Genomic DNA, 12,575 nt, shown 5'->3' on the forward strand with positions numbered 1-12,575 from the left:
AGGGAGTAGTTCCGACGTGATTCTGAGCATGCGCACTGAGATGCGTCCACGGGACGGCGCATACGCCGTTCGTTTTAAGTGCTTGTATGGCGCTTGGCCCATCATTTGCATGGGATCACGCCTCATTAGCATGGCTCACGCCCACTTCCACCTACGCCTGTAGACTGTACACTCACTACTTTTACATTGTAGCAAAGTGTCATTTCATCAGTGTTGTCACATGAAAAGATAGAAGAAAATATTCACAAAAATGGGAGGGGTGTACTTACTTTTGTGAGACATTGTATATGCAGCCAGAGCAGTCAAAATGTGCATAACATGAATTTTTAAGTTCCTCGGGGGTGGAGACTAATACGAGGGTTGGTCAGTATTCAATTTGCTGTGTATGTATTACTGTGTAATATGTTTTGTTTCGTTATTTACATAAATCTGTTCCGTTAAATTCGTTCAAATCGGTTTCTGGGATTAGTTTAATTTATTATTTTTCGAATCGATTCAAAAAGGTTTTCGAATAGTTTTCGATTTAAAATCGTTTTCCAATTTCCAAAAATAATAAAATAGAATAGAAAAAAAAAGGAATAGAATAGAGATTTGTTTTTTTATATTCTATTCTTTTATTTGCTATTCTATTTTATTCTCTTTGGAAAACAATTAAAATTTGCAAAGTTTTCGAATTCGAAAACTCTTATGCCGCGTACACACGATGCATTTTTCATGGCGAGAATTTTTTTTTCTTTTTTTTTAATTGGTCGTGAAAAACGGTCATGTGTGGGCTCCAGAGCATTTTTCTCGACGAGAAAAATGGGCATTAAAATTTTTCGAACCTGCTCTATTTTTTATTGTCGTTCTTTTTCACGTCGTGAAAAGCGGTTGTGTGTACACTTTAACGAGGGGGAAAAGAAACGCGCATGCTCAGAAGCAAGTTATGAGACGGGAAAATTAGCATAAGCAGCCCAAAGGGGGGGCGCCATTCGAATGGAACCTCCCCTTTATATTGCCGTCGTACGTGTTGTACGTCACCGCGCTTTGCTAGAGCATTTTTTTATCACGATCATGTGTGTAGGCAAGGCAGGCTTGAGAGGAATTGTGAGACACACAGGTCCCAGAAGACAGCAGGGACAAGTGAGAATGTGCAGCGTGACTCGCGCAATGCGCAGTAGGGAACCAGGCTGTGAAGCCGCAAGGCTTCACTTCCTGATTCCCTTACCGAAGTTAACGGCGCCTCTGGAAGCCAAGGCACAGATCGACTTCGGGTGCCGACATTTCACACTGCCCAAAGCCAGGACTAACCACCCGCCCACACAGCAGGAGGAGCTGAGCTGCTGAGTCAGTGCTGGGAGTCGGGAGCAGGAGGAGCTGAGCTGCTGAGTTAGTTCTGGGAGGCGGGAGCAGGAAAAGCTGAGATGGTAAGTCAGTGCTGGGAGGCAGGAGAAGGAGGAGCTGAGCTGCTGAGTCAGTTCTGGGAGGCGGGAGCAGGATGAGCTGAGCTGGTAAGTCAGTGCTGGGAGGCGGGAGCAGGAGGAGCTGAACTGCTGAGTCAGTGCTGGGAGGTGGGAGCAGGAGGAGCTGAGATGGTAAGTCAGTGCTGGGAGGCAGGAGAAGGAGGAGCTGAGCTGCTGAGTCAGTTCTGGGAGGCGGGAGCAGGATGAGCTGAGCTGGTAAGTCAGTGCTGGGAGGCGGGAGCAGGAGGAGCTGAACTGCTGAGTCAGTGCTGGGAGGTGGGAGCAGGAGGAGCTGAGCTGCTGAGTCAGTTCTGGGAGGCGGGAGCAGGAGGAGCTGAGCTGCTGAGTCAGTTCTGGGAGGCGGGAGCAGGAGGAACTGGTAAGTCAGTGCTGGGAGGCGGGAGAAGGAAGAGCTGAGCTGGTAAGTCAGTGCTGGGAGGCAGGAGAAGGAGGAGCTGAGCTGCTGAGTCAGTTCTGGGAGGCGGGAGCAGGATGAGCTGAGCTGGTAAGTCAGTGCTGGGAGGCGGGAGCAGGAGGAGCTGCTGAGTCAGTGCTGAGAGGCGGAAGCAGGGGGAGCTGAGCTGCTGAGTCAGTGCTGAGAGGCGGGAGCAGGAGGAGCTGAGCTGCTGAGTCAGTTCTGGGAGGCGGGAGCAGGAGGAACTGGTAAGTCAGTGCTGGGAGGCGGGAGAAGGAGGAGCTGAGCTGGTAAGTCAGTGCTGGGAGGCGGGAGCAGGAGGAGCTGGGCTGCTGAGTCTGTGCTGGGAGGCAGAATCAGGAGGAGCTGCTGAGTGAGTGCTGGGAGGCGGAAGCAGGAGGAGATGAGCTGCTGAGTCAGTGCTGAGAGGCGGAAGCAGGGGGAGCTGAGCTGCTGAGTCAGTGCTGAGAGGCGGGAGCAGGAGGAGCTGAGCTGCTGAGTCAGTTCTGGGAGGCGGGAGAAGGAGGAGCTGAGCTGGTAAGTCAGTGCTGGGAGGCGGGAGAAGGAGGAGCTGAGCTGGTAAGTCAGTGCTGGGAGGCGGGAGCAGGAGGAGCTGGGCTGCTGAGTCTGTGCTGGGAGGCGGGATCAGGAGGAGCTGCTGAGTCAGTGCTGGTAGGCGGAAGCAGGAGGAGCTGAGCTGCTGAGTCAGTGCAGGTAGGCGGAAGCAGGAGGAGCTGAGCTGCTGAGTCTGTGCTGGGAGGCGGGAGCAGGAGGAGCTGAGCTGCGAAAGGGTAGAAGGGGACGCTGAACTGGGTAATTGATTGGAACAGGGAGGGAAAGCTAAGCTTCTGAAAGAAAGACTTGAACCAATTTAATACTCGCTGTGAAGTTTGAAAATTAATTACTCCACAGTGCTTGCAGCTAAAGAGGTCAGTGAGGGCTTGTTTTAAAGCTTATATATAACCAAAGCCTGGCCACAGTTCTACCTAAAATCACTTAATTAAAATGTTTATATACTGTGTATATATATATACACACATAAAGATATAAATAAATATATCACTGTATTTCAAACAGCTATCCCAGGGTACAACATTGTTGTCGCAATGGGCTAGCTGTTTCTATATTCAGAATATTTTTTGGGGAAAATAATGCCGATGTTGGGTCGTTAGTGTGTTGCTGACGATTTTCCTGTCTTTTCCATCTTTTTCAGATAATTGCAACGATCCCTTGGTATCCCAGCTGCCGCATTCGGCGTTTGACAGCTCCTCGCAACTGTTCAGCCACGGCAACGCGAAGCTCAACAGCCACAATGGTAAGATCGGCGTTTGAAAAATCTGTCACTGTCTAGAGGACTGCCATGAATAATTCATCCGGCTGCGAGTGTCTAACCAGAATCAGCTCCGCGTCTGAGAATTATTACAAGCAAACAGATTTTTTTTTTTTCCCCCCTGAAATATCTTTAGCAAAATCAACAAGGTGTGGAGTAAAAAGAAGAAGCATCTCAATGTGGAGTCCATCTGGTGCTTTTATTAAAGCCGATCTTCAAAGGGGGGGAGTGTGTTGTTTAACCACTTAACCCCCCGGACCATATTGCTGGTCGAAGACCAGAGCACTTTTTTGCGATTCGGCACTGCGTCGCTTTAACTGACAATTGCGCGGTCGTGCGACGTGGCTCCCAAACAAAATTGGCGTCCTTTTTTTCCCACAAATAGAGCTTTCTTTTGGTGGCATTTGATCACCTCTGCGGTTTTTAGTTTTTGTGCTATAAACAAAAATAGAGCGACAATTTTGAAAAAAAAACATATTTGTAACTTTTTGCTATAATAAATATCCCCAAAAAATATATAAAAAAACGTTTTTTTTTTCCTCAGTTTAGGCCGATACGTATTCTTCTACATATTTTTCGTTAAAAAAATTGCAATAAGCGTTTATTGATTGATTTGCGCAAAAATTATAGGGGCAGATTCTCGTAGATCGGCGTAAATGTCGGCGGGCGTAACGTATCTCATTTACTTTACGCCGCCGCAAGTTTTACAGGCAAGTGCTTTATTCACAAAGCACTTGCGTGTAAAGTTGCGTCTGCGTAGCGTAAATCAACCGGCGCAAGCCCGCCTAATTCAAATTAAGGGGTAGGGGGCGTGTAGCATTTAAATTAAGCGCGTTCCCGCGCCGAACGTACTGCGCATGCGCGTCCGAAAAATATCCCAGGGTGCATTGCTCCAAATGACGTCGCAAGGACGTCATTGGTTTCGACGTGAACGTAAATGGCATCCAGCCCCATTCACGGACGACTTACGCAAACAACGTAAATTTACAAATTTTGACGCGGGAACGACGGCCATACTTAACATTGATTGCGCCTCATATACCATGGGGCAACTTTGCGCCGGGACAAGCCTAACGTAAACGTTGTAACTTTACTGCGTCGGCCGCACGTACGTTCGGGAATTCGCGTATCTAGCTAATTTGCATACTCGACGGGCAAAACCTAGCGGACAAAAAAAAAATTGCATTTAAGATCCGACGGCGTAAGAGCCTTACGCCTGTCGGATCTAATGGTCATCTATGCGTAACTGATTCTAAGAATCAGTCGCATAGATACGACGGCCCAGATTAGGACTTATGACGGCGTACATGGCGTTGCACCGTCGTAAGCCCTTTGAGAATCTGGGCCATAGCGTTTACAAAATAGGGGGTATTTTTATGGCATTTTTATTAATATTTTATTTTTTACTAGTAATGGCGATCTAAAGATCCACTGACCTATCTGAATCTGGCCCCCTGTACGTGTAAAGGCAGGCGTCCCAATACTTTTGGTAACATAGTGTGTGTGTGTATATATATATATATATATGTTCTGATCTTTCCAGATACTCCGTATTCATGCCAGCCGATAGACATCTATATTTTATTAGTGGTTCCGGCAGCTGGTGACACTCCTTGAAGTTGTCAGTCAGATGTCATTTCATTTCATCCAGAACTACTTTATTGCTCACGATCCTCCAATTATTTCATGACATCAGCCGGCGCTGTATGTAGAGCTTTGCTGTGAAGTGTTGGAGAATTCCGGGACGGAGAAGCAGATTGTCGGAAACATGCAGAGAATGATGAGCAGGACTCCCCTATCACTCATTTCTAGCACAGCTTTATGTGTGTGTTACTCAGAGTCTTCTGACTTTCCATATTACGTTGACCTAAAATTGCATTTCAATGAAGAATATAACGGAGCGGCGCTGACGATTGTGGGGCCATCTGTGCTTTTAGAACTGGGACCTTCTGTGCTCTGCCTGCTCCTTCCTGTACCCTAGACATTAGAATATGGAATAATGAGACCTATTATTCTTTCCTTTTTTTTTTGGCAACATTTTTATTATTCTTTCTTTTTTTTACAAACTTCTTAGAACACAGCGGGAGGCTGTACTGCGGGAAACCTTTTGTGGACATCGGGCATTATACATCGGGATGCGCAAACTGATTTGGAAATGAGTTAAAAGAGAACTTCCAACTTTTTCCACACTCAACTAAATGATTTCTGGGCCAGATTCACAGAGGAAATACGCCGGAGTATCTACTGATACTCTGGCGTATTTTCAAATTTGCCGCGTCGTATCTTTGGGCCAGATCCACAGCCAGCGGGCTTAGCTTAAATGTTCCTATTTAAGTTACACTGCCGCAAAATTTCTACCTAAGTGCCCGATCCACAAAGCACTTACCTAGAAATTTGCAGCTGTGTAACTTAAATCCGTCCGGCGCAAGGCGTGCCCAATCTAATGGGGCGAGTCCCATTTAAATTAGGCGCGCTCCCGCACCGGACGTACTGCGCATGCTCCCGACGTGCTTTGCGCGGATTTACGTTGCGCCGAGTTTCGAGAATCGCGACGGGTGTAAAAGAAAAAAAAAGAGTTGCGGCGGGAAAAAAATGTTTTAAAAAAAAATTGACAGCGACGCGGGAAAGAAGGGTCTACTTTTACATGGTGTACTAAGTTTACACTTTGTAAAAGTAGCCCTAATTTTGCGACGGCAAACTAACACTTACGAAAAAAAAAACGAAAGGGAAAAAGCATTGTGGATCTCCATAAGTGCTAATTTGCATACCCGACGCGGAATTTCGACGAGAAATGCCCCCAGCGGCGGCCGCGGTACTGCATCCTAAGATCCGACAGTGTAAAACAATTACACCTGCCGGATCCTATGGATATCTATGCGTAACTGATTCGATGAATCAGTCGCATAGATAGAAACAGAGATACGACGGCGTATCAGTAGATACGCCTGCGTATCCCTTTTGTGGATCTGGCCCATTATTTGTAATTCACAAAAAAGATACGACGGCTTTTGGCTAAGATCCGACAGGCGTACGGCTTCGTACACCTTCGGATCCTAGGTGTAATTTTCCAGGGGGCCGCTGGGTGTAGTTTGCGTCGTTTTCCAGCGTCGGGTATGCAAATTAGCTGATTACGGCGATCCACGAAGATACGCGCGTTCTTCGCAATCTCTTACGTCGTCGCTAGTCGTTTTTTCCCGTCGCAAACTTAGGCCTGCTTTTTCATGGCTTATATTTAGAACAGCCATGTTAAAGTATGGCCGTCGTTCCCGCTTCAATTTTTTTTTTTTGCGTAAGACGTCCGGGAATCCGAAAAGACGTAACGCACGTCGTCGTTCAAAAAAAAACGTTGGGGCGCCGTAATTTCGCGCAAAGCGTGTCAGGAAATTTTCACACGGAGCATGCGCAGAACGTTCGGCGCGGGAACGCGCCTAATTTAAATGGTGCCCGCCCCATTTGAATTAGGCGGGCTTGCGCCGAGCGGATTTACGTTACACCGCCGCAAGTTTACAGGTAAGAGCTTTGTGAATCAGGCACTTACGCTGTAAACCTGCGGCGGTGTAACGTAAATGGGATACGTTACGCCGCCGCAGCGTAACATATTTGTACCTGAATCTGGCCCTCTGTTCTTACCTGAATATGTGGTCAAATGGCAAGTTATCACTAGTGTGGGAGGATTCTTCTGCAGATGCCTAGTCACTGCCTCCTGGTCTCTCGGTGGGGAGCGAGGAGGAAGGGGATGTGAACGGCGGTGGCTGATACTGAAGTTACCCGCTTCATGGATGCCTTCAATGGAAGTGGCCCTTTTGGGTGATGGCAATTGAAAATCGCTGTACCCAGAGCCGTCTTAATATCATCATGGGCCCCTGGGCAAAGTAATGCTCTGGGGCCCCTACAATGGAGACAGTGCAGGTAAACAGGAGGTAGGAGGCAGAGGAATGTGCCTGCAGATAGACCTACATATCATACTCCCGTTGAACTTTCCCAGAAGGTCACCTGAGATGTGGGAAGTTCGCTCCCAAAGAGGGTCTCATTGTTCCAAAGGATCCTATTGTAGCATAACTTCATGACAAGGGGTGTCAAATGTACCAGCTGGTGCTGGACAAGACTGCATCAATGAATCACTGGTCTTTACTCCCAGAAGAGAAGCTTTGGAGGTCTTTGTGACATGGGACATGAGTTAAAAAGGCTTTGGAAGGGATGGGATTTAAAAAAGGGGGGTAGGGGCTCCTATGTTAGGGTGACCAGACATCTATGTATGAGGGCTTACTGTCCTGTAGAGTCCTGTTGCAGCAAGATACTATTAACTAACAGGGCCAACTATGCACTCAGCATACTTGACAGTGGACTCATCCCCGTTGAAATCTACCAGATGACAGAAGGTCACCAGAGATTCAGTATAAGAAGCCTGCTGTTCTAAGCCGGCTCTTATGTAGGAGGGCTCAGTGTCCTAAAGACTCCTTTTGTAGCATGATAATGTCATGATAAAGGACAGCAACAGGACCAGTTGGAGGTGGGTCCAGACTGCAGCAATGGATCATTGGTCTTCACTAACAGAAAAGGAGCTGTAACGGGAGCCCCTTTTGGGCATAGGGTGACTGAGAAATGATAATTCATGTTTTGCAGGATATCTTGGAATATTACAAGTTGTTAAAGTCTGACTCCAACAGATCAATGGAGTGTTTTCATTCAATGTGGGGACACATGCTTTTGAGGTGTTAATTGAGTCTGCTCCTAGATATCCCATTGTGTGATGCTAATACTGTTTTGTGTCTATTGTACTAATTAAGTCTGTAAAGGTCAGATGTCTAGCTTTGAGGTGTTAATTGGGTCTGGCTTCTGAAAGACCTTTCATTGTGGATGCTAACGACACTATTGATACTATTGATGATAATATGTAATGTGAATAGCAGGTGAAGTCATAACTTCTGACTTCTCAGATGTAGTAATTAGGTCATGTTAATTATGTCAGACCGGTGCCGAAAAGTCTGTGTGATGTGTGGGTGGAGTGTGTCTTTGTCCCTGTGATTAACTAAAAAGACTGAGTTTTACTATTAAAAGTATTCATTCATTTTGGAACCAGAAAGAACAGAGCTTGTGTCTCGTCTTAATTCTGGGGGAATGGATCGTGTCTGTTGGATGGTTGGAGTGTCGGATAAGCTGTCGTGGGTTGATGGAATGGGAATATCGTAAACGGTGGTGACTGTTACAGGAGCCATGAAGGGTCTTGTGACAGTGGACTCAGGTGTGCTAAAAAAGAGCTTGAGATGGAATGGGATGGGGAAGGTGGGTTTCAAAATTTGTCTGAGCATAGGCTCTATAAATCACATCCACATTGAACTTCACCAGATGACAGGAGGTCACCCAAGATGTGGGGAGCCTACTGGTCAAAGCTAACCCGTGTGTAGGAGAGCTCACTGTCCTAAAGACACTTGTTGCAGCATGATAACCTCACAACAAGGCACAACACAGTACCCTTTAGTGGTTGGACTAGGCTGCAGCAGTAGGTCACTAGTCTTCACTCCCAGAAAAGGAGCCATGGATGGCCTTGTGACAGTGGACTCCAAAGACAGCTCCTAAGTTGGAGGGTTTTCTGTGCACTTTGCAAGTGAGGAGTGAACTGGAGCCTTTGGACCTCTTCACAAACATACTTGACGGTGGACTCAGGTGATTTGAAAAGTGCTTTGGAGTGGGATTGGGCTGGGGAAGAGGGGGTCAGAATTTTCTTGACGATAGTCTTTAAAAATTTACATCACCATTAAACTCCACCAGGTGACTGAAGGTCATCTGAGATGAAAGAAGATGGGGCCAGACTGCAGGAATGAATCTCTGGACTTCAGTCCAGAAGAGGAGCCTTGGAGGGCCTTGTGATAGAAGACTGAGGTGCATTAAAAAGGGCATGGCATGGGATAGGGAAGGCTTTTTTTTTTTATTTGCCTGGGGATAGGCTTTAAAAATCACATCCTCATTGAACTTCACCAGATTACAGAAGGTCACCCAAGATGTGGGGTGCCTACAGGAAATAACCAACTCCTATGTAGGAGGGCTCACTGTCCTCAAGACCCCTGTTGCATCTAGATAACTATATGACAAAAACAACATGATTAGTTGGCTGTGGGACCAGACTGTCACAATGGTTTACTGGTCTTTACCCCTAGAGGGGAGCCATAGAGAGTCTAATGACAGTGGACCCAGGTGAGTTAAAAGGGTCTTTGGATGTCCTAAGCTGGACCACTTTTGGAAGGCGATCAGACACAGGGCCCAAAGGTTTACCGAACGCCCTAATCCAGAAGATCCACCCTTCTTTCTGCTTCATGCATTCAACATTCCGCAAAAGACCTACAAAAAATCACTGATCTGCCACCTCCACGACGCGGCCAAAGCATGCATCCCTCTGCTGGAAATCCACACAACCTCCATCTATAGGACCGTGGCACGGAAAGGTGGAAAAAATCAAAAAGATGGAGGATCTTATCCTCACATCCCGCCACCGTCAGGAACGCTATATTAAGACATGGAGAATCTGGAATGTATTTGCCTTCTCTGACGAAGAGAGCGACACAGCTGCTTGACTCTTCCCTAGTGTGTTTGGGCTGCTGGCAGCGGTCCTAGGATGCCTTCCGGACCCCTGTTTGAGTCTAGAACAACAACCTGGGAGATGCACATTCGTCACCCCCCCCCCCCCCCCGCGCTGTACGAAACCAATTCCTATGTTGGAAGACCCCCCTGTCCTAAAGACTCCTATTGCAGCAGAATAACATCATGACCAGCAACAGGACCAGGCCACAACAATAGATCACTGGTCTTCACCCCCAGAAGAGAAGCCATGGGGGGTCTTGTAAGATTGGACTCCAATGCCCACACCTAAGTAGGGGGGCCTTCAATGGACTCACCAGCAAACTTGAGTGAATTGGGTGCTCCATGAGTGAATCTCCACTTTTCAGTCAATGCTGGCTCTGAGTGTCCTGGCCGGATTCACTCATGCCTAATCATTTGGAGTAGAACGTTCCTGGAACATTTAGAGCCCTAGGAAAACAGACAGATGGGCAATGCAATTAAATTATTCAGCAACTTATGCTGGAAAAAAAAAAGCAAGGCTTTATTAGTTATCAAAATATTCAGCATTGTCAGGTCAGCACCAGAGGATTTGGTATAAAACACAGCAAATAAAAATAATTGTATTTTCAAAGTCATCTGTCACGCACCAAAGGGAGGCTTTTATCTGCACATTAAAGGTGCCGCAACAGATGGCATCTATTTATTTCATGCTCTCAAATAAACCGATGCAAAGAGAAGAAGAAAACAGTCTTGCATATCCTAGAGGGAAAGGGGCACATAGTCTGGGTCTAGAACTTAGTCAAGAGCAAGTAATGAAAATTCTTTATTAAAATAGCAAGACTGCTTATTGTAAACCAGCTTGATATATCTGACATTTATTATTAGAGCTAAACTCCAGCCTAAAGTTCTCCTTTAGTTTTTCATAGCACGGGGGGAAGGACTGCCATGTTTTTCAACGCTGCCTGCTGCCATATTGGGGAGGGTTCACCTCACTTCCTGTTTGGTCAACAGTGATTGCTGTGCACTTGTTGTAGCACTGGTTAATATAGGTGGGGTAGTAGTACTTCAAGGTGGTTGAAGAGAAATGTACAGTAGACCTTGTTCTTGTCTTGGGCTGCTTCCTCTCCGAGGGGCTGAAAAGAAGACGTACAGTAGGTATCCAGCTGTGGGTTGAGTGTTGAGGAGCATCGAGTATGAAAGTTAACTACACTAAAGTTTGAGCCCAAATCCTTATTGATCAAGAGAAACCAACGCGTTTCAGGGCTGTCAGACTGGATGCCTTTCAAGCCATTGCACTTTACAGTTGATATCCAGCTGTGGGTTGGGTGTTGAGGAGTGCCCGGTACAAATAAAACTTCACAACACTTAGGTTTGAGTCCCTAACTTTATTGATCAAGAGAATCCAACTGCCTTCCTCCTTCTTTGGGGCTGCCAGATTGGATGCCTTTCAAATCATTGCACCTTGTTTTTGTCTTGGACTGCTTCTTCCCTAAGGGTCTGAAAAGAAGACGTAGAGCAGATATCCAGCTGTGGGCTGAGTGTTGAGGAGCATCGGGTATGAAAGTTAACTACGCTAAAGTTTGAGCCCAAATCCTTATTGATCAAGAGAACCCAACATGTTTCAGGGGTGTCAGATTGGATGCCTTTCAAGCCATTGCAACTTGTTCTTGTCTTGAGCTGCTGCCTTTCTGATGGTCTCAAAAGAAGACACACAGTAGATATCCAGCTATGAGTTGAGTGTGGAGGAGCACCCAGTACAAAAGTTCACAACACTTAGGTTTGAGTCTAAATCTTTATTGGTCTAGAGAATCTAATGCGTTTTGAGGGAACTACATCCCCCTTTCCTCGGGCCTGGCAGATCGGTTGCCTTTCAAACCATTGTACCTTGTTCTTGTCTTGGGCTGTTGCCTCTCCGATGGTCTCAAAAGAAAGCATACAGTAGATATCTAGCTATGAGTTGCGTGTTGAGGACCACCCAGTACAGAAGTTCACAAAACTTAAGTTAGAGTCCAAAACTTTATTGATCAAGAGAGCCCAAGGTGTTTTGGGAGAACTGCCTCCCACTTTCCTCAGGGCTGTGTCAGAAACCATGAATCGGACCAAGACAGAAGTACAGTTAAATCACACTTGTTTAATAATAATAAAAAGATAAACAGAGTAAGCGTAGTCAAAACATAGCCAGAGTTCAGGAATCGTATCGGATAGTCAGCCAAGACGAATGTCAGAGAGCCAGAGATATATGTAGTAGAACAGCAAGTAGGATCAGGAGCCAGAAGGGATGTCAGCCGAGCAAGTCTTCAACAGGAACGCAGGAGAAAGTCTCTGTGATGGTGACCAAGGCGAAGGCAGAGAGCAAATGAGCTGGAAGGCTTAAGTAGGCAGGACTGACAAGCAGGATCATTAACAGGTGAGTCACTGTGGAGAGATAGGCGCTGGCAATTAGCCGACAGCTGAGCGGCCAGTTCAGAGATGGAAGGGCTAAGCCCAGTCCTGACAGGCTTTCAGATTTCAAACCATTGCACCTTGTTCTTGTCTTGGGCTGCTGCCTCTCTAATGGTCCCAAAAAAAGACATACAGTAGATATCCAGCTTTGGGTTGAGTGTTGCGGGTCGCCCATTACAAAAGTTTACGACACTTAAGTTTGAGTGCAAATATTTATTGATCAAGAGAGACCAGCGCATTTAGGGAGGAACTGCCCCCCCCCTTTCTCAGTGCCGTTAGATTGGATGCCTTTAAAACCATTGCAAAGTATCCGATCTGACAGACCTGAGGAAGGGGGAGGCAGTACCCCCAAAACGCATTGGATTCTCTTGATAGATTAAGATTTGGACTC

At 46.6% G+C, this 12,575-nt stretch overlaps 1 protein-coding gene across 1 annotated transcript in view; it reads left to right on the forward strand.

Annotated features, from left to right (window-relative positions):
• Positions 1–3,076: 3,076 nt before the first annotated feature.
• CNTNAP5 (contactin associated protein family member 5) overlaps positions 3,077–12,575 on the forward strand; it is a 373,233-nt gene continuing 363,734 nt past the window's right edge. The window contains exon 1 of the mRNA XM_040358233.1: positions 3,077–3,172. The gene's annotated coding sequence lies outside the window, so the exon portion shown is untranslated. The remainder of the gene's footprint in view (positions 3,173–12,575) is intronic.

Source organism: Rana temporaria, chromosome 6 (assembly GCF_905171775.1).
Source record: "Rana temporaria chromosome 6, aRanTem1.1, whole genome shotgun sequence".
In the NCBI taxonomy this organism is placed as follows: domain Eukaryota; kingdom Metazoa; phylum Chordata; class Amphibia; order Anura; family Ranidae; genus Rana; species Rana temporaria.